This window comes from Cupressus sempervirens, chromosome 10 (genome assembly GCF_028749045.1).
Source record: "Cupressus sempervirens isolate cs-2001-9-10 chromosome 10, ASM2874904v1, whole genome shotgun sequence".
Lineage (NCBI taxonomy): Eukaryota > Viridiplantae > Streptophyta > Pinopsida > Cupressales > Cupressaceae > Cupressus > Cupressus sempervirens.
In genome coordinates, this window is record NC_143127.1 from 459615779 (window position 1) to 459638997 (window position 23219).

The following is a 23219-nucleotide window of genomic DNA, read 5'->3' on the forward strand; positions in this document are numbered from 1 at the left end:
AACTAAATGACTTGTAATTTAGAGAGAATAAATGAACTACCACTAATAAAACATGGGTCTAAGGAGTTTGCCTCGAAAACCTATGCCATTGAATCCTGATTTTAATATAAAATTTGAGACACAACAAAGAATACTCATAAGTTCACAAACCTTCCTTTGTTAGAAACTTTAAACTTAGAACAAAATTCTTGAATCAGAATAGATGATGAAGAAGAAAATAAGGTTGAGCGTGCGATCCCCACTAAATGAGCTATAGACTCATGAGTGTCCATGTCTATGTGAACTATATATTGTTTCAGCCATGGAAGGCATCCAACATATCTTGATGCAAGTATCTTCACCTCAAGAAAAAAATAACAGATCAAATGTGTTAGAAACTTCATTTAATTTCACATTTTATAAATTCAGAGATAAAAATAGTAAAACAATAGTGTTTGCTATAGTTGGAGAATGGTTTGGGAAGGTTAAGTTGGAAGTTGTGAGGAAATGTGTGCAACTTATCACTTAAACATGTTGAGTGTTGTGGAAAAGAGAGTTGGGGATTGTACAATGTAGAATTTTGAAAAACCATTTCACCACTTAGAATGGGAAATATATCAAGGCTAGGTGTTTTGGAGCCAAAGGAAATGGTGCTTCTCCCTATGGAGCATCTAGGGACAAATTGAGAAGTTGTGGAGGAGTATAAGAAGTGGAAGTGGAAAAGTGATAATTACATTGCCTTCTCATGAGAATGTTTCACTAGGGATTAGGCAAAGCTCAAGAAAAAAATTCCTAGGGTAATGGAAGTTGATTAGATGCTTGTTTTCCAATTTGGTAAAGGAAGTTAATATATTTTTACATCATCTTTTTTTAGGTAAAGAAATAAGCAAGTAATAAGCATCACTTTATCCGTGTCATTGTTTCACTTTTAAAGAAAACATAACTCTTCAATGTACAACTATGATATATGAAACAAAAATAGTTATGTCATCCAACTTCCCCCCTTTATACCAATAGCCCACTCTTTGAGTAGCATCAGAAAAAGGAGTATCTTTATCTTTGTCTAGTGCACATTGCCTTGTAGATACAACAATTTTTTTGACAGTTGTCTGAGGTCCAAAGTTATCTTCTACTACTTGAACAACCAATGCATTCAATTCACCATCATACAAGTTGTCAAATAGTCCATCCATACCATAATTTTTAACATCTCCATGTGCCACATTAATGGTGAAGGTCTGCAAGCATGCTTCCTAAATAGGTTAAAATTACTCTAATTAAATATCAAGCATACAAGTAGAGCTACAAGTCTAATGCAATGAATCAAAAGGAAAATAATATATTCTTCTATTAACTGAGTAGAACTTGGAAGATTAGCATCATCACCACTTTGAAGCTGAAAACAACAATTAAAGCCATGCTGCTAAATAGGGAACTTGAATAGTGTATGCCCACCTCTTATTACAATGAATCCACTATCACCTAGATTCGCTACATGCAATCCTTGGAAATAAAAAATAATGAAATAATAGATATTTAGGTATAAAAGCAAACTTACTCAGAACCATGAAGAAGTAAATGAGTCTATATCAATAAATCTAGTTGTAAGAAAATTTTTCTTTAGAAGAATCTTAGAGATTCCAATCTAAAAACAATTTTATGAATAAAATATGTTGAACATTTATGACAATAACTAAAAAAGATATGTAGGATAATATAACAAATCAAAATAGACAATGTAGGATACTCAAGAATTTTCTATTACCTTATCTAAAAGTACTAAAATACAAGCAGTAGAGGATCCTTGTTATTTTATACTCAAATAGGCCTTCTCTAACACCTTAATAGGATAAATTGAATTTTGAGGCTCCCCTTTAATGGCAACAACAACATTTTCCATGAGCTCTCTAGCATAATCTCTTGCATTAATGCCCACTTCTACCCACCCTCCCACTCCATCAGCAACCCCAATAGTTTGTTCCTCTATAAGGATAAAGTGATCATCTTCTCCACTTCTATCCTCTTTCTTTGGATGTAGAAGGTAGTGTGATCCAAAAACCAATTTCAAAGCTTTATTGTCCATAGATGACTTGAATATTAAGCATAAGAGGCCATGAATAAGACTACAACAAAGTAATGCACATTTAAAATAGTTTTGTGAAACTCTATCAAGAAAAATGTCATTTGATCCAACACAAAAAAATGGTATATAAATAAAGGTGCAAAAATACAAGACACAAGGACCACTCTACTAAGAAATATTTCCCTTATTTGAACAACTCACAGATAAGATCAATATATGGCAAGCTTTTATCTAGGGCATATATATTGCATGTAATGTATCAAGAAGTAGGGAAATTTTGAAAGCATCCCAAACATATATGAAACCATCCAATATAAGTTGACAAACACCACAACTTGAAGACCAATTTGATCACAAAGAATCTCTGTGTGCGACAAACAAAATAAGCTTAAGTTTCATATGTGAATAATAATTTTGTAAACATAATATGCATGCCTCATCTACTCTCAAAATAAGCCACAATCCATAGCGATAATAAAATAATAAAGCTTTTAAAAAATGTGCATAGGGATTAAGAAAAGTAGGGAATTATTGTATAAAGTTCATTTCAATATTGAGTCACTAATGACTTCGACAATTCACATAAGTTTCCATAGCTTATTATGCACCACACATCTTTTTTTATTAGGGCATCATTTTGAAGCATACTTAATAAATATTCTATCTAAAACCCATTAGTTCACTGCAAATAATTCCCTTGTAACACACTCTCTTCCCAATGTGTAATTCTTGCTAATTATATGGAATCTGACACCATTAATGATCCATTCACACATAAAACATATCCTCTCTATCACCAGAAGCAATGACACAAAACTTGCATTACTCAGAGGACACATCTCCCCAAAAATACCACATTCCCTATGAGGGACAATTTTAAAAATTGGAGTTGGGGAAAATGTTTCCCCTACTCCACCACCAACTCTACCACCTATATCGAAGATGCCACAAAGTAACTTGCTTTATGGAACATGCCATTACATACTGATTGAAACCTTTAGCTTTGTGAAAACTAGTTGGCCTCTCCTGGAGCACTTTGCCTTGAAAAGTTCAATTCACCTCAATTTGTATATCAACACTACCCCCCACCACTGCTTCACTACCATCCCTTTTCTGTTCCCTAGTATTTACCAAATTCAAGACCTTGGTCCCCCCATCCTTGTAACTTGTCCTATATCCTCCATACAAAACTCCATGTAACTAAGCAAAAAGGTTGAAAAAACAATACTCTAGCAGCAAACAAGTTAAATTAATGCTTTACAGTTTTTATTATTCTACCAAGAGTAGATCAAATAAGGCTCTATGGAGCCAACCCCAAAATTATGATAGTTAAACCCACCCTCATGTTATAGATTGACTAGAATCCATGGTAAAGACACAAATTCTTCATCTACAAATTTGAACATGACTAAAAGTAAAGGTGCAAAGATGTGGAAAAATTGGTTCAACTATACTCTCTATCAATTAATTTTAGTTATCAAATGAATACATCAAAGAATACAAACAAACCATTCCACAACCTTGAATCTAGTCTATACTACAATAGTAAAATACATAGAGTTACAACCTTTAATAATAAGTTATTAAAAACCCATATACAATGTGGAATGACCATCAAGACAGGCTACTTCAATTCTCTATTTTGCAATAGTAATATAAATTAACATAATGTGTCAATCTATTATTGAATCCCAACAAAACATGTCCATCAAATTTCAAAGCATAACTCAATTTCTAAACAAACATTGACTTTAGTGATGCTCATATGTATGTATGTATACATACACACATATACATGTGTGTGTGTGTGTGTGTGTGTGTGTGTGTGTGTGTGTGTGTGTGTGTGTGTGTGTGTGTGTGTGTGTGTGAGAGAGAGAGAGAGAGAGAGAGAGAGAGGGAAGACTCCTTGTCTGCAGAGTGAGACATGTAGCCAAAAAATTAACATGAAAACCATAGCCAAATTTAAAGAAAGATCAATAGAATATTTCAAGTGTCATGTAAATTAAATAATAATAGCCAATATATAATTCTTCCCTAAATTTGACAGTTGATCAATGCTTGAGATTATGTTAGGAGATTAGCCAAAGGTTGGTTGACTACATTAGACAATAATACTAGTAAAAAAAATGTGTTTATTGTGTGCTCATGAAGGCATGAGCATCCAAAAAATGATTTTCAAACTTCACATGGATGAGGAAAAAAAAGGTTTTTCATATCAAATATCAAATTCCAGTTAAAGCCAATGTCAATGCATTAGATGCAATTCCTTTAGGAACACAATTACGCAATGTTTCCTTTTAAATATGATGCCCCCTTAATATTGTCCAAATGAGCTTACTGCACTGATATCAGCTTTTAGAAACAACATTATTCAATAACTACTGGGATGGGGGTGGGAAAGTCTTTCATTTTGCAGCAGTTGTGTCAATATATTGCTCTCATTAGGTGCTGCCAAATGCCCTCAACAATGTAATGTTTTGAATTTGAACACTGGACAATGAAGACATTGAGGAACTTGTCTAGGAATTTTAAAGTACCCTAATTATGTGTTTCATTGCACATTATACAAAGCCCAGCTCAAATTATCTTACTCTTTTTGGTGAGAATAAACATGAACCTGTAACTTTTTATGAGTTCCCAACTCTATCAAGAAGTCGAGCATTAAGTAAACAACATGAAAAGGGAACTTGTTAGCCATGCAATAACAAAGTTTGAGGTTATTTTAAGCCAGTAAGGTGCAAGTGTTAATTCAAGAATGTTATTAGGAGCAAAGCACAAGTATCTTGTCCTAGCATTGCAATTGAGTTATCTAGTGCATGCAAATCAATGTTTTGAGGTGCACCATGAGTTGTGTTGTTCATAATTGAAGCTATCAAGATTTTCTATTCATATACCATGGATGGTGTTAATAGGGGCACTTGGAAGGTGTACGTATGGATACATTGGAATCATTAGATGTAATTTTCTTATAATGCCTTGTAATCTTATGGTAAATGAATATTTTTATCATAATTTAAAGACATAAATGTAGAAATTTGAATTTAAAAAATGGCAAGATTGAGAAGATCGAAGGTATTGTGCTTCAAATGGAAACCAAGAATCATAACCTATCACACTGTACCAAGAGGAAACTGAAAATTTGAATTTCAAAAATGCCATTTAGCTAGTCAAGGGAAGATTGAAAATATTGTGTTTCAAATGTAAACCAAGGCCAACCTTTTGCATTTCAACATGAATGCATAATCTGTAAGCTATAATAGGAAAAGGGGATTTTGTCCTTGAGAATGACAAGTTAGTTAAGGTGATCAAGTGTGTGAAGCTTATTAAAAGCATCAAATTGGAATTAAAATAGGGCCCAGATGTGGAAATGGCTCAACTGGTGCTAGTCTTTGGTTAATTTCTTTTCCTTGAGCTAGTAAGGTCCATTGGTGGTTGTCATAACTTCATTAGGTGGCTGGTGGTGGTTTTCTTAGTGGAATTTTTTGCTCTTATATCTGTACTTGTTTAGAGTAAGCTTATAGGCTATGGTAGTATTTTCATGCTTATATCTTCTATTATTATTTTCTTTAGTATATGTATCTCTGATATTCCTTGGAAAGGATTGTTTCTGTAGGGATTGTGTTTAGTTGATGGATGGGTTTTCTTTATATATTAATCTAGAATTACAATATATGTAGAATAGTTTCCATAAAGCATATTATCATTCTTTGACCATCATCCATTAAAGGTCTAACAAACCTATGTAATGACAATTAACCAATCACATTTTTATTAAAAGATTAAGATCATTGAAAATGACCTAAAACAACATTAACTAAAGCATGCCTCAAGATCAATAAAAAATGTTTGTTATTGACTAAGTTAAAACATCAAATAAGTTAATTGCAGCCATGTTTCTTGGAGCTATGGTGATTAAGACCAAATGTAAGGATCTCAATGAGCAAAAAGAAAAAGAAATATTGAGTTCAAGTCACTAGATCTTTCAGCTTGTGAAATCTAGGAGAAATCCAAGTTAATCTTGTGGAAACCATATTGAAAACATATAGAAAAGAATATTTATGTATTTGTTAAAAATATTGCATCGAGCCTTGGAAGAGAAGAAGAACCTAAAATAATGGAATTCCTCCAACTCCATGCCCAAGTCAATGAAGTTCCACTCAATGTATGCCAGCTCTGCAAAGCAAAAATGGGAAATCTGCAAATGGGAAAAGCTCCAATTTTACTTGCCAATTTCAATGTTACCAAACATGGAATGAAGCCCATGTATAATAACATATAAGAATAATAAAAATATATGATATAAGAATAATAACATATGCATAGGCTTTGTTCTTTTTTTTTTATGACCTGAGTTGGTCAAAATTTTGACCAACTTGGGAAAACTTAGGACATTTTCACCCAACATGGGGATGAAAACCAAAAATAATATGAAATCAAAGCTTTGGTCAAAATTTTTGGTAGAAAAACAAGTGCAAATGTACTAGTGACCCCAAGGATTTTTGGGGTTCTAATGAAAAAGACCCTCCTTCGGCTGGCACTACTCTCATAGCCTGACATTTTATATTTATGTTTATATATGTTTTTTTGATGAATAGTTAATTTTTGGTAGAAAAACAAGTGCAAATGTACTAGTGACCCCAAGGATTTTTGGGGTTTTGATGAAAAAGACCCTCCTTCGGCTGGCACTGCTCTCATAGCCTGACATTTTATATTTATGTTTATATATGTTTTTTTGATGAATAGTTAATCTTCGGCCTTGGGTTGTTTGAACTCACGGGGTGATCTTGTATTCCCCAGCCCATTTTTTGTGAATATGTATCTTTAAAATTTTAAATTAATGGAAAAGGTCTATTCATCAAAAATATGGAGTGGAAACCCAAGCGTGTTCCCAAGGGAATTTTGTTCTTAACACTTTGTTACCACCTATTGATGCTCTTTAGTATTCAAAAACTTCAAAATTTCTTCACACATTGCTACCTCATGAAATGGATTCTTTCCCAATTTCTCAAATATCCATGGCATAAAAGGTCACCAAGATAAAGGTTAGCTTGGGAAGGGAATTAAATGTAGGTTTTGGTTTGACTCAGTGGTCAGAAGTCCTGCAGCTTCTTAAAAAATATCAATCAGCCTTTTCTTTGGATTGTACTTACATGAAAGGCCTAGACCCTAAGATTTGCACTCACAAAATTTATATTGGCTTTGAATTCAGACCTATTCGCCAACCTCAATGTCGGGTAAATCCAGCTCTTAAGGATATAGTAAAGAATGAGTTGCAGAAGTTGTTAAATGTTGGCTTCATCTATCCAATTTAAGATATTTGGTGGGTCTCCCCTCTTGTTCTAGTGCCTAAGTAAGGAGGGAAGTGGAGAGTTTGTGTCAACTATAGGGAGCTTAACACTGCCACTAAAAAGAACCACTTTTACTTAGCATTCATAGATCAAGTCCTTGATAAGATTGCTAAAGAAAGATGCATTAGAGAGGATGAAACTTATGATATCCTCAAGGAATGTCATGATGAACCTTGTGGTGGACATTTTGCTTCCAAAAGGACAACATTAAAGATCTTAACTATAGGTTACTATTGGCCCAGTGTACATAAGGATGTTGCTTAGTACACTAAACAATGTTACAAATGCCAATGTATGGGACACCCCACTAAGATAGATGAAATTCCCTTACAACCACAAGTTGTTGTTGCACCATTTGGTAAATGGGGGATTGATTTTATTGGTCCTATTGAGCCATCCTCACAAGGTAAATTCTATATCCTTTTCTACACTAATCATGTTACAAAGTGGGCTGAGACAAAACCTATGAAGCACCCAAGGGATAACAATGTTGCAAAGTTCCTTTATGAATTCATCTTCAGTGGATTTGGTGTACTAAGGGAGATTCAATCTGACCAAGGTCCTCAGATTATTTTTTATTCAATTACTACTCTAATGGAGGCATACAACATCAGACATAGTAAATCTTCACCTTATCACTCTCAAGCTAGTAGGTAGGTTGAAGTTATTAATTAGGATTTGGAGTTTATTCTCAATAAAATAGAAACCATCCATAAGAAATATTGGGCTATCTAACTTCCTGAAGCACTTTGGGCTTACCACACTACATGGAAGTCCACAACTAGTTTTACACCATTTGATCTTGTTTATAGTTGTTCTTCAATTATGTTGATAGAGTTTGAACATAAGAAACTTAGGATAGCCCTTGATCTTGGGATGGATCTCACTATTTCACAACAAGAAAGGATACCAATTTTGAATGGTCTTCATGAATGACACAAGTGTACCTTGCACAACACATAATTGATACAAAACTAGTGCAAGCAATGGCATGACAAGTATGTTTAGGACAAAAAATTTTTTGTTGGTGATTGAGCACTCCTTTACGACTCTAGATATCAACATAATCCTAGCAAATTCCAAACCAGATGGTTAGGGCCATATTAAATTATTGTAATCTTTTCAAATAGAGCTGTCCAACTCTCCACTATGGATCATGTTTGGTTCAAATTGTTTGTCAATGGTCATGAGTTAAAATTATATCACAAATCAGAGAGTAAGAAGGAGTTCCTGTGGTAATTCTGTTCTATTTCTGGTGTTGTAGTTCTTGCAGCATCTCCTAATGAGCTTTTTTCTCATTTCTCTTCCTCACTCTAGCTTTTCTTGTCACTATCATAATAAATAATTTCATTGCAAAAGTTGATTCTCCATAATATATTTCCACTTCATTTATCATCTATCACCCATCCATCTAATCATTTCTTTCATTTGTGGATAACAACTGTCACCCCACCAACACTTCTAATTAGCACACATTCCAAGGTATGTGATATTAATTTGTTTTTCCAATGTCTTTTTTGTATGCCTTATCATTGCTGCAAGTGTGGACCACTTGCACTATTTTAGCTAGGGGGAGTTATGTTAGTTTTTTCATTATGTTTATGCAATCTTTTAATTTATTCATTTCCCTTGTCATACTTGCTACTTGCATTTTTGCCAATGATCCAACATTTTTGAAAATCCTTTTGTTGTGTGTTATTTTTTGAATGTATTAAACTAAGGTGGCAAGATATGTTATGTACGAGTTTTGTGGAACATATTTATGAGTAATTATGAAATGATAGCATGGAGATTTGTATTTATTTCACTCATAAGTTCTTATTTCTCAAGCTTCATTACTCTAGAAATTTCTAAATTTGAACTCATCCTGTAACCTGCTATTTCAAGTTTTCCTATCCAAATTTGTGGTTGTTTTTTATTCTCTCTTGCAAGTTTGTTTTGGGTACCCTAGAAATTAGACAATGGGAGGAGACTTGATTTGAAGAGAGCCTACTATGCATAATATATAGCTCAAAGACTAGAATTGTAGGCCATATTTTCAAGAAAGGGAATGGACAGATTATGTTCTGAAGCTAACTAGCTAGGATGACAAGATTGCATTTCAATTTCTCAACTCTTTAAAGAATGAAGTGGCAATAGTTAAAGAATTGAAGTTGCCATTTTCTTAGATAGTTTTGGCAGAAGTAATGGGAATATCATTGGAAGGTGAGGAATTTACAAAAAATCTTGAGCCAGCTTCCGCGAGAGCTTAGTTCACTCTACATGGAGATCCAAATCTTGATATTAATAAGAAACAAGTTACCGTTAGACTATCTCTTCTTGAGTCATTTCCACAATGTGCAATTTTATCCTTAACGACTTCACCTGCTCATTTTTGCATGCTATTCATTTCAAGTTATTGAGTTGTTTAAGGCATAATATCAGATCTATAAATGTCCCTAGTTTTGTATTTGGCATTTTGTCAAAACAAGCCATACTAGTACAAGAGGGTAGATGGAACTCTATCTCCCACCATTGCTTAATTAAGTTGATAGTGGAAAAAGATTTAAAGGAGTAGTCAAATATTTCCTAGGAGGAATTTCTACTGTAAGGGTTTAAGGAGCCCATCCCAAAACTAGTTGGGTGTAGAGTAGGTTAGAGGGTTAAAAATGCTAAAGGAATTAGAAAAATCTTTAATCAAAATTGGACAATGTTCTTTGACCAAAAAGAAAAAGGGAGCTAACATTAGAATCCCTAATTCCTCTAACTTTCCTAATTCTGCTAATTCCTCTACTTTAAAAAAGTTCATGAATAGGAATTGGAGACTCCTACAAAGAAGGCTGAAGTTTCCCTTGTAGTAGAAATAGTTTCCCTAGAGCATAAGAAATGAAAAATTAACCCTAGTACTAGCTGACAAGCTAAGGCATCTCTTATAGCCAAGAGCACTTCCAGAAAAAGGAAAGCCCCAAAAAAGGAAGAAACTCCATTAAGGAGAATTGCTAGGTGAAGAACTCAACCAACTAAGGAGATTCTAGATAATAAACCTCAGGTAACCCAAGATTCTAAGCCAAAGGAAGAAGCAAATGAAAATATCCAACAAGAGGCTTATTTATGGCTTGAAATTTCTCAACAAGATGAGCAATGGAATGAAGTTATGGAACATGGTATATTTGAGGAATCTCATGATGACAAAATGGAGAAGGTTCCTGATAAGCTTGAGAATAAAAAAGTCATTACAATTAGAGATGACTCTAGCTTGGAGGAGCAAGCTTATGTATTTCAAGGAACATCCTCTTAGAATTTTTAGGGAGATGATTCAGGAAATGATGATTTTGATAGTTATATTAAGGAAGTAGATGAACTGACATTTCCTCCTATAGTAGAATCTCCTATGGTAGAGAAGGATTCTTATGAAGAAAATCCAACTGTTGATATGAACCTTGTCAAAAGGTGGTTGAGAAAATTTTGAACAAAGGATTAGAAACATTAGCTTTATTGGCTCAACAAAGCTCTAATCCTGAGAGAGCTATGATTATTTGGATGGATCCCTTAAAAATGAAAAGTGCTAAAAATTGTAAGTCATCTATTCCTCAAGCAGTAGATAATTCTCACCATAGTTTATATCAACTCAATCTAGTCAACCATCTTTTTTAGATTTTATTTTCCTGTTGGCTAAACAATTAAATTTTGAGAGGGAAAAGTGGAAACAACAAAGGAAAGAACTGAATAAAATCATAGACAGTCACTATCAAGAAACACTTGTTCAGAAGGAAAAGGTAGAAAAGTTAAGTGTAAAGCTTGACAAAATTATCCTTAATCCTTAACTTAATGGGTTGTAGATCCCCATCACCTATCTATGCTCTGTTTCTCAAAGAACAATGTTTGAACTATCAAATGACCTATATTATGTAGGATAGGACTCCCTCATTGCAAGAGCCTATCTAGTTTTCCCAAGATTTCCATAACTCTCCTGCAACCATACAAATTTTTTTATGTGAACTTTATCTTCACAATCTTGCAGTTCCAGGTGACCATGTTTGGAATCCCTTACTTTATGTTGGGGATATTCAACTTAAAGCCTTCATGTCCTAGATACAGAATGAAATTAGTTGAAACACTCAAGCTAAAGTGTATAGAAATTTGGAGTCAGACATTCCCTTGTTTCTAAGGCTTGAAGCCAAGGATCCTCAAACTCTCTATTATAACTGGTTAAGAATAGCCCCCTTTAAATTAGGTAGCAAGATCATATATCCAATGAGGAAGGAAGAATTTAATGCATATGAAAAGATGGTGAATACTAAACTACCTAAGGCTAGGAATTCCATACTTTGGCATTGGAATAGTTTATTTGAGGAGATGAGAAAGAGGGAACCACATTCACCTCTCAATTTTCCTATGGCAACCCAACATGCTCCTTGGTACATTTCTTTGGGAAGAGAGAGAATTTTTTAAGATCTTATTAACCTTTCAAACTCCATTGTTAATGTCTCCATTGCTTTCCAATTTAGAAAGTTTGGATAGTTTTACCTGTAGAACAAGAATTAGTATGCAAAGAACATTAACAAATAAAGTAAACATTCACAAACCAAAAACTAAATTCACATATATGCTTAGACAAAGAAAGAGAACAAGAAGTGCAAACCTCACAAGAGAAAACACTCCATGCTTTCTTGATTCTGTAGATGTGTCCTTTTGCTGTGGATGTATGCTTAAGATGCTCAAAAGCTGCTTCAATGGAGATGGGTAATGGCAAATTGGTAGCTTTGTGAGCTCTCAATTTGGCATTATAAGGGTATGGTTGATGGCTTTGGTTCTCAAAATAGCATGGTAACTTTAGCTCAAAGATTTTTGATGAAATGGCTTGGGATGGGATTCAATTTATAGGCTAAGGGGTAAAGAGATGGAGGGCTTAGATGCAAGGATGGATGAAGGCTTAAGGAGGGCTAAGATGCACTCAAAGGGGAGCACATGGATTGTGCTTGTTTAGCACTAATGGGAAGGTGACACTTGTCACAAGGAGGATGAGTGTGAGAGGGTAGGGTAAAGGGTTGGTTAAGGGCATGATGAGTGGGGTTGAGTATGTAAGAGAGGTGTAAGAGGAATGAGTGTGGAAGAGGGAAGAGTGTGGAAGATGGATGTAAGAGTCATGAGTGGGCTTGTAAGAGTCTTTTATGGTTTGTAAGAGCACTCATGACTTAGTGGTTGGGATTTTTGAGGGGAGACTTTGGTTTGGATTAGGAAAGTCTTAAACTTGTTTAAGAAATGTGACAACATTAGGGGGTGGATTAGGCTTGGGTTTAGGATTAGCTTAGGGATGTTAGAGATGTGCAAGTGGATGGCATTAATGAGGGTGGGTGAGTTAGTGGCTAAGATTGGTTAGTATGGGTGGATGGGGTGGATTAGGCTAAATGGAGGATTAGAGATAGGTTAGGGGTTTTTGAATTTGAGGATTTCATTTATCAAGTAGATTTATTTAATAAATGGGGATTTTTGGAATTAGATAGAAGAATAGGATTTAATTGATAAATAATATATTATTTGATTTATCAATTAGGACTATAGATGATTAATTAAATTAATCAACTAGGGGATGACAAAGGATTAATTAAATAGAAATTTAATTAATAGATGCCTTTTTAGATAACTAAATAGGATTACTAAAATAGTGTAATCAAATTTAGGTGTCTACATTACCATGTAGGAGGAAAAGGATAGGTGGAAGAAACACATGAAAACAAAAGGGTTCTACTAGAGTTTTGCAGAGGGAGGATTTGGATAGAGGATAGCTGCTGACTATAGGATGACAACTAGATTAAATAATTTATTTTCTATAGCACCAACAAATGGCTAAGCTGGGGGGAATGATGAGTCAAGTTTATAGGGTGTTTTGTTTATGATTTTCTAAGTATAGACTTGAATATCTTATAGTTTTTCATAAACATGATACAATCTGTTATGTTTAGAAGTCTTAACTATATGTATATTTGATGCTTATGAAACTTAAAGACAATACTAAATATATATCTAGATTAATGAATGTCATGGTAAATTTGGTATATTTCTTCTCTAGATTTAATGGCTAGACCTCCTGCAATTGTGTGACAAGGCTACATTAAAATAGGGAAAACTTATTATGATCTATGCCTTGGATTTGTGCTTTGGATTTTGTTGTGTTAATCTTTTGTAGGAATAATAAGTCAAGAAAGGAGCGCAAACTAAAGGATGAGTGGGTCTTTTAAGGTGGGTGAATATTTTAGAGTTCATTATAGCTCCACTCCTTCCATCACTTGGTGGTTGCTGATTTAGTCCAAGACAATCTAGTTGCCGAGCGTTCCTATATTTCTGAAGCATTGAACATGTCTTATCTTCTTGCATAAATGATGTTGCTGCTTTTGAAATTAAAATTTGTTATGCTATGTAATGGAATACCTAATTTTTAGGCATTCTATTTTTCCTAGTTTCATTTAAATAAGTTGGAAATTATGTTTCCAGGCTAGTTAGATGTTCTAAGAAATTCATGTTGTAATCAAGTAGTGGAGTAAAGCATCTTGATATTCTACATTGTATCCATGTTTTATTGAATGAATACATGATAATTCTTCACTTCAATCTCTAAGTTATAATTCATTCACACTTCCATTGGGGCCCACGAAGGAGGTGAATTCTTTGTTTATGCTTAAGTAGAATTCAGTTAAGTTTCCTTTGAGTTGTTAATCACTATTGTTCCTACAATCACTGGTAGCAAAACCATTAATTGTATCTTGTAGCATAGGTTTATTTCTAGAGCATTATTTATTTACTATTATGTTTTTCCTTCAAGATGAGAATTAATCTATAAGATTAGTTTCTAGTGTAAGTTCTCAATAGCAACTGCTTTTACCTTAGTAGTGATGACTATTGAGAAGAACTAAAGCATAAAATTTGTAGTCACTATCTCCGATTCATGTTCCTAGATTGATACATTAAATGAGTCTAGGATGATGTTCTAAGTAGAAACATGATGATTTTTAGCAATGAATCATTGTTTAAAGGTGTCCAATCCTTGTGTTACTAGGATATCATTCTAGCTAGTCACTCTTCTCTTGCATGCAGTATGGCTCCTCAATGCTCATAGTTTGCGTATGGTGTCTAATCGAACATGATAATCTCATCTAGACACTATTGCCAGAATCCTATCAACTTAGTAGATGTACTAGATAGGTGGTTTGTAATGACATGTGTATAGCTCCTTAGGCTATTTGTCTCCCATCAAGTAATAGGTTGTGTAATGCCTATATGCTCCCATGACCATACCATCAGTAGAGTTAATCTTGGACCTATGGTCCTCTATGTCTTGTAGGTGCACATGTGTAAATCATAATATATTTGAGCCAAGGTAGTGTGGCCCCAACAAAAAATTGCATTGTCATCCTATAGTAGAGTGCTAAGTACTCATGCCCATCCAATTGAAAATCCATGCCCAGCATGGTCCAATTCCATCCTCCATATAAGTGAAGTCAAGTAAAGAGCTAGTCAAGGCAGTCTCTAGTCTAGCACCTCCCTCCAAGTCAACCATGACTACTGAATCCATAATCATTGTCTCCTTTGTCCAAAGCACTCCCACAGATATGGATTTTCCCCCTCTAGTATGTACTTAGGGCATATCCTACATATTAGCACCTGCAATATCTGCCACATGTCTAGCAAGGTCAATGTCGCCTCTCCTATAGGCAGATGGAAGCTTGAAGTTAGTGTATGCCACCGCTCCACCAATGTTGATAGTTGCGATGCATGCACCCTTAGGTTTGGCCACTCCTAGACATGCTCAAGTCTAGAAAGCCACACATATCTCCACTCTACCTTTGAGAGTCTCTCCCCTAGCACCATCATTGTTCGATAATGCTCCTACAAATAAAATGTCACCATCAACCCCTATAGCTTGGACATGAAATAGTCAGTCTACCTTTTTTTTCATGCTTTCATTCTTTATCTACACATAGAGCATCTTGCTCTATCCATCTCCCCGATCATCCCTGTCACCCAAATCCATTGGTTTGTCCAACTTAGTGAAGGTGCCAATCCACACAAATGTGGATTAGTGGAGATGCCAAAATGTGGAGGCACTAATATAGCATCTTTGGTGGCTTCATAGACACTGATCTTGATGTCAGTAACTTCTATTTTGTCATCTTCAGAGATGATGACATGGAGATTGTCAGCTTTGACCCAATCCCAAACCTCTTCTTTCATCTTTGTAGACAATAGCATGCACCCTGTTGTCTTTGAAGATGATAGGATGCATCTTGTCATCTCCACATAACTCATTTATCTAGTTTGTCATATTTGTAGATGACAGAGTGGAGAACTGTCATCTCTATCTTGACCCAGGTTATCCCTAGTTTCCTACCCTAAAAATGCATATTTGAAAAGCGTAATAAAAAAATTGACAAGTTGGGATAGTTGACTTATTGGTGGTCCCATGTCTGTCGGTCTCTGGTGCACCTAAATGTGCTCTCCAAGTTGTAATCTATCATTGAGATCCATCTTTTGCTCTATTTCTCTATTCTTTAGGTGTGCAAATGACTCTTCCAAGAGCTCCTTGGAGGCTTATATAGGCCCTCAAAGGTCCCCTTTTGAGCCCATACCCACTCCTTGGCCCTTTATACCCTTGTTTATCCTCAAGTAATGCAAAATGTTCATCTATGCCTTTTTCTTACCACCAGTACATTAGGCCCCCATTTTCGACCAAAATTTTTGACCAAAGGCCTATTTTCATTTTTTTTGAAAAAATGGGCCCGATAGGGTCAAAATTTTGACCATGGTTAAATTGGTTAAATTTTGACCTTTAGAATATAAGATGCGATAATCAAAAAGGTCATGACAGTGTTAAATTTTTTTTTGTCACACGCAGTGATTGCAGTGGGCAGGAGTTTGGTGCAGGGTCAATAGGAGAGGAGAAAGGAGGTAAGAATCAACCACCCTATAGTTTATGGCCACCAGGATCATCTATTCAGAATGCATTTGTTTCACTTTTGGGGCTTTAAAATCATTGTCTATGTATGGTGCCCATCGATAAAATCTTTCAGTATCTTATATTGTCTATGTTTGGTGCCTGCACCTTATACCCTTCAAACAACTTATATCTATCGATAAAATCTTTTAGTATACAAAACATGTTCCTCTAATTAAACATCAAAGTGATTCAGTGGTTGGATTACTTGTTGCAGAAAACCAAGGATATTTTAATTCCCACCCAGGAAACAATCTTTTGAAGCTTTTAAGGAACTTTATGATTCGAGTGGCCACAGGTTGATTTAATATTTATAAACACAATTGTGTATTTTCCTAGCCTAGCCAACAGGACTATTGGGCATTGGGTATTCCCAACAGGGAACAGGGAGAATAGTTTGCTTGACATTACATCATATATTATTCAAAATCTATATCGCTGGGGCTTGAACCTCATCACAAAATTGGAGTGAAAAGAGCCTTCCAAATGCCACTTTTCAAAGAACTTATTATCTATAAAATAACATTTTGATTGCAAATCTTTGAGTTGTTGTGTGTAGTTTCATTTGATTTGATTCAATTCCATCTTCTAAATGGTATTAGAAAAGAAAGTGTGTGGCCATGATTGCTTAATCTAATGGGAACTTTACACTCACGGGGCTCAAGAGATTTAATATTTTTTGTGGGGGGTAATTTTTTGTTCATCGTAGTTGCCTCACTATCCATTAGTTTTGACTTGGAAGAATTGGTATAGCAAGTGGGTGCAACATCAACTGCACTGTACTTTTTGCTAGCTAAGATTGCTCTATCCCAATCTTAGCCTGTCTAAAGATAATTGTATAGGGCTCTATGGCCACTTCCTTGACTGGTTGTGCTATCCTTATACCCCACTTTGGAATAATTTTAGTGCAAAATAGGCCAAAACTATGTTACCAATTATGCCTCTTCAAGCAAGAGTATCCATTGTTCAATTTAGCAGTAGAATGAGGACTGTATTCACATATTTAAATCTAGTCATTAGATATCATTCCAAGTTTGTTATCTATTAGAAAGTTGCAGAGGCGGATTCCAAATCTATTCAACGCCTTTACATTTTCTCTTTCTCTTCTACTCATCACAATCTAAAAAATAGAGACACTATTAATTTTTTTAGTCACAAAGTTGTTTTATAGATGATGTTTAGGTTCAAGGTTAGCATATATTTAAGTGCAAGGATAAAGCTGTGGAAAATTTATATTTTTGATATCACTGGTTATATCTTAAACTTTAGTTCACTGGACACCTATATTCTCTCTGTATGGCCCTATCCCTTTTGTGGCTCATATTTTCTCTCACCCATTTGGATCTATGTCCAAATATTGAATTCATACTAATGGATGATAATAGACTTTTTTTTAGCAAGTTTCACAAATCTAGAAGTTAGTAAGCACATACTTTACTTGGTAAAAGTCTTGAAATACTGAAATAGTTTTCTATTCCAGTGAAGCCTCAAAAGTTTTTGGTTCGCTTCTCCTTTATTAATTCTTTAGCTATAATGAAAATTTGAAGTAGAGATGGCAATCCCATCCTTTGCTTGGTGGGAAAAGACTTGAAAGACAAAATTGTTTTTTGTAACAGTGAAGTGTCAAAAAGTTTTTGGCTAGCTTCTCCATTGTTAATGTTTTGGCCATAGATGAATGCCTTGAGTTCTTGATGTTTGATAAAACTTGGATTATTGAGTGCTCAAAATCAATTTTTTTGGAAATGCATTATCATCTTTACAGTTACTGTTCTTGTTTGTTAAATTTCATTTTCACTTTTCTTGGAGACATATGCCCACTGTGAGCTATTTCTTAAAAGACTAAGAATTGTAGAATAGATGAAAAGATTTAATACTAAATATTTGCTTCAAATCTTGTTTTCTGGTATCGACAGTGATGTGTGGAGAGTAGTTGTGTAGAAAGTTGTTCTGATTTTTTGATTTGTGATCAGTGACAATTTTTGGAAGTCCCTCTCTTTCGCATATATAAACTACTCCCTAATAGCTGTAGAAGTACAATCCTCAAATCTTGTATTGATTTATTGTTTAGTTTCTATGAAGTCGTGTACTCCATTGCTCATGGATAATGTGAATGTGATCAAATTTTTTTAGATGGTTTCTAAGTTTCATGGCTTCAAGGTCATTGAGATCTTCATATTTATCCTAAGAGAGTTCTTGAAGGAGGCATGAACCATTGGAATAAGAGTGATAGTGATAGAATGACAGCATTGTAGGACAATTATATTCAACTATTATGCTCTCATTTTTGTTTAAATTATTTGGCAGCTTCCAACAAAATGAATTGTTTAGTTGCACCGATTAGGTAATCTGACTTACAAAAATATTACTTTATCATCAAGACAAAGATACATTGAGGATTGTTTCTTTCTCATTGTTATAAATCACATTTTACTTAGCTCTTCAAGTATGAAATCATTCTAAATGATGTTTTAGATGATATATGACTGTTCCATCTTCATTTTTGCTTTTATAAAAATTGATTAGCAACAATTAATGACAATTTCCACCTACAGTAGAGGTGTATGATCTATTGGAGCTCAAGATAGTTATTGTAATGCTAAAAAGGCAGTTTTATATAGTTTGTGTTTTTTAATGTCATTAGAAGACATTTATTATTTGAGTTTTATAATAATTGAATGGTCATAAATTAAGGGAGGATTGTGTTTCACTGTGTAGTAACTTAGTTTTGGAAGATCCCCTTTTTGAACTATATCTGAAAGTGTACAAAAAATTCTCGAGCAATCTAGGAAAAAAAATCAGTTTTAAAGGAAGATTACAAACAGGCAAAATTTGCAATTAAAGAAAGAGAATACATAATAATAAACCATAAGATAGTAGGTTTGTCTGCATGTAGTGTTATTTAGTAGATGTATTTTACAGGATATTCTTAGATGAGACTTACATTTGGGATGTTGTATGGTGAGCAAAAACACTCTTACCGAGCAGGCTTGCACACCTCTCTCTGATTTGGAGAGATCTGTTAAAGACATTGAAAGGTTATTTGCTAAAATAGGTATGTTGACCTAGGCCTTTTCAAAGATTCAAAATATTTTTATGACATTACAATGCATAGATTGTTAGTTGGACATTTTTGTTCTAATTGTGTCAATTTGTAGAAATGGAAATCAATATAGGGAATGGATTTGTAATTTCGTACCCTATAAAGTAGCAGTTTAGTGCATAAGTAATACTTAATAGAATAGTTTTGTAAAAGATAAATAAAATTTGTAGTGTGTGCTTGATATGATCACATGTCTGTAACTCAAATTGTTGTCAATATAAGAGGGAGAATACCTTTCAAAATTTGTAAGAGTTCAAAATGCAGCCAACTCAGTATTAGTAACAATCTTGACTTATGTCCTACCACATACATTTCTACTACTCAGTCCCTTGTTCCAGCCTTGAAAGTTTAGATGTATAGTTGTACTGATGATGAACATTTATTGCCCCTAATTTTATTTTATAAGAAAAATTGGGTAGCAAATGGTAGTTAAGTCAGTCATGGGGATCACAATGCATGAATATGGAGTTGATTATTTAAGTCACATGGGTGTGAGTTCTTAGTGTCTTCATGGGAACTTAGCTCACTAGCTATGAGGCTCCACTTTTATCTTTATTGTGTAATCATCACAACACCTTCTGAAAGAGACATAAATGCATCTTTAATTCACTTATATAACTCTTTGATAACCCTACAAATGGAGCAATTTACTCACCTAGAACTAGTTTGGACCAAAGAGTAACTTAGAATGAATACAAAAACAAGGACATTGATCAAAGATGCCTTGATTGGTAGTTAAGTTGTGCATATGTAACTCAGTTGTTATGGTATCTTTCTGCCCATTATATTATGTAGGTGTAGATGGAGCCTTGGAAGATTCTCTTTTCAGTATTTCCCTGTTTTGCCTTAAGGGTAGTATTACTTGATCTTTCATCAACATTATCTTTCTTTCCTCCATCTATATCATATTGAATTTTCCCTCATCCGGTAGATAGAGATTAGAGAGAAAATAAGACCTAAATCTATTTTTCTCCTGCATAAGTTACCAAACATTAATGGTCTTAATCAAAGAACAATGAAATCAAACAAACTCTTCATCAGTATATCTCTTACTTCCAAATACTTCCAAATGGTTAAGGAGGTAAGGAAGATCAGTTTTACTCCATGAAACCCACATTTGCAATGAGAATTATTGTAGGATAAACGTAAACAATTAATCTCAACTTTTACCAGTACCTGACATTTCATATTTAAGTAATGCTTAATTTTAAGCCAAACTATTGATAGCCAGAGGATTTAATATGATCTAAGATATACTGCATTTTAATTGTCACATGGATTTCCAATGAGACAAAATATTGTTTTGAGGCCTAATCTTGGGCCATATGAGAGGCCAATGATGCAACAAGGGACAAGGACAGTGAAACAAAACTTGTAGAGATCCAAAACTTGGGCCATATGAGAGATTGTTTTTCTGTGCAACAAGAGACAAGGACAGTCAAACACAACTTGTAGAGATCCAAAACTTCCCAATATCTCTTGGAAAAACTCTTATTTGTTGTGGATTGTTCATAGTTTAGACTCTTGCTACCTTAGTTTATGTTGATAAAAACTAAAGAGAGGCTATCAAAGTGAAGTATAAAAATTAACATCTTGAGCATGAATTCTTATATTGCAGACCCCTAAATCTTTTGCAGACTTGGCAATTTGAGAGCCCTGTGTCAATAATGTAACACCTTTAAATAAGCGTGCTTGAATTGGATAATCTAAAATTTAACATCTTGAGCATGAATTCTTATGTTGCAAACTTGGAAATTTGAGAGCCCTATGTTGATAATATAACACCTTTCAATAAGCATGCTTGAATTGGGAAACCCTAAATTTTATAACCCAAAATTTAATGGTGGATATTGGGTATTTTATGGTGAGCTGAATCGATTCTTGAAGTTTCAAAAATGGGTCCTCTCCAAATTTGCCACTTTTCATACAGATCAATTTCTGTAACAATTCTTGGATTGGGAAAATGAAGGCATTACTTATCCATCCAGTCTTTCTCAATGCCCTCCACTTCTTAACAATATCATTATCTTTTTACACACATACACATCTCCATGCATAAGAATTTAGAAGGAATCCCTTAGAAGGAACTGAACTTATGATACAACTTTGAAGAACTTTGATTGTGTACTTGAAGGTGAATGCATTAAAATCTTTGAAACAATTGAGTTTTAGCAATGAAAAGATAACAAAATCCATGAATGGTGAAGCTTGGGAATCTTATACAAGCAGAAAAATCCACAAATATCCTACACCACTCTAAGAGTGTGGCATTTTTTTGGATGGGTGTTGTATCTCAGTCTAATAAAAGGTCTTGCTATCTCCACACACCCTTCTCCCATCTATCCTTACCGACATGTATCTTAGCAATGTTATGCTATTGTCTTCTATGTTTTAGGGCTTGATATGATTGCCAACATATATGCTCCCTAGAAGATGAGAATGTTGTCAATTTTAGGGGATCAAGGGAGAATTTTGAGATGCCAGACCGAACAATTCTTTACTCTGTATTTGAGAAGCTTATTTATTAAATATGTATATTTTTGAACTATTCAAAACTTCAAAGCCACATCATATATGTGGATTGAGATGATTATAGGGATTTGTATCCCTCAATTGTCCTAGAAAATATCTAACATCAATCTTTTGACTAGATTTCAGGAAGGTTTCAATTTCTAGTTCACTGAATGACCTCTGACTGTTTTCCAACAAATCCTTTTGCATAAGAATCTTGAAAATAAAATTGTAGTGGGGTATAATAGTTGAAAATCTTAATTAGAAACTAGAGCCATATTATTTAACTAAAATTCACATAATATTTTGTTCTATTGAAGTTTCATATACCCATTTGATGAGGATTTTTGTGGATATAGTTTTAAAAATATTTTCTATTTGTTTGTTAGTAGGGTGTCAAATGAAAAATGGAAATAGAATACCTTTGACTCAGTGTCTTAGTAGAAAATTAATGAATAGATGGTTGTTTCCCAAGGATCAAGGTTTTGTGTCTAATATAATTGAATACTTCTTAGATAATTATTATTTAATCTGTGTTAGTGACTTATAAAATTGCTATTTTATTTGCCATGCTCGAGAATTGATCAGCTTCTCTATGGTCCATCAGAGTGCTTGGAGTATCAAATGTACTTGATAGTTGTTAGATTATGCTCCTTGCTGAAATTTGTTCTGTTGTCAGATGATGACCGACTCCACATTCTTTCACCTAGAAGAACTACCAGTGAAATAGATGTTGCCAAAGCATTATTGAGAAAGATTGCTTCTACAAAAGGAAGAGTTATTACTACACAATTTTCCTCAAATATTCATTGTCTTGGTAGTGTGAAAGTAGTAGCTGAGCTCACTTGCAGGAAACTTGTAGGAATATAATTTTTAGTCTCTGTTTTATCATGTGCCACCACACATGACTTTGTATAAATCCATCTGGTGGCATCAGAGCATCAACAAGGTCTGATTGGGAGTTGATAAGTTGTAGGTTTCATCATCTAGGAGTCTTTCTCATCTTTGATGCACTGGTCCCTTTGTTCTCATCTAGAGGGACTTATCTAGTGTTCTCATAACACAAACAAGTTTCTTCATAGGATCACTCTCCTTGATCCAATCAATTCCAAATTGTATCAGAGTGCACATATCATTCTCATGTGCCACCATAGGCTCTACATCTTATAAACATAATCTCTGTCCCTTAATCCATCCATTAGATTCATCTAAGCAATCTTGTCAACAAGT

At 34.3% G+C, this 23219-nt stretch overlaps 1 pseudogene; it reads right to left on the bottom strand.

Annotated features, from left to right (window-relative positions):
- Nucleotides 1-926: 926 nt before the first annotated feature.
- On the bottom strand, nucleotides 927-2062 carry LOC149534684 (putative protein phosphatase 2C 55 pseudogene; annotated as a pseudogene).
- Nucleotides 2063-23219: the final 21157 nt, after the last annotated feature.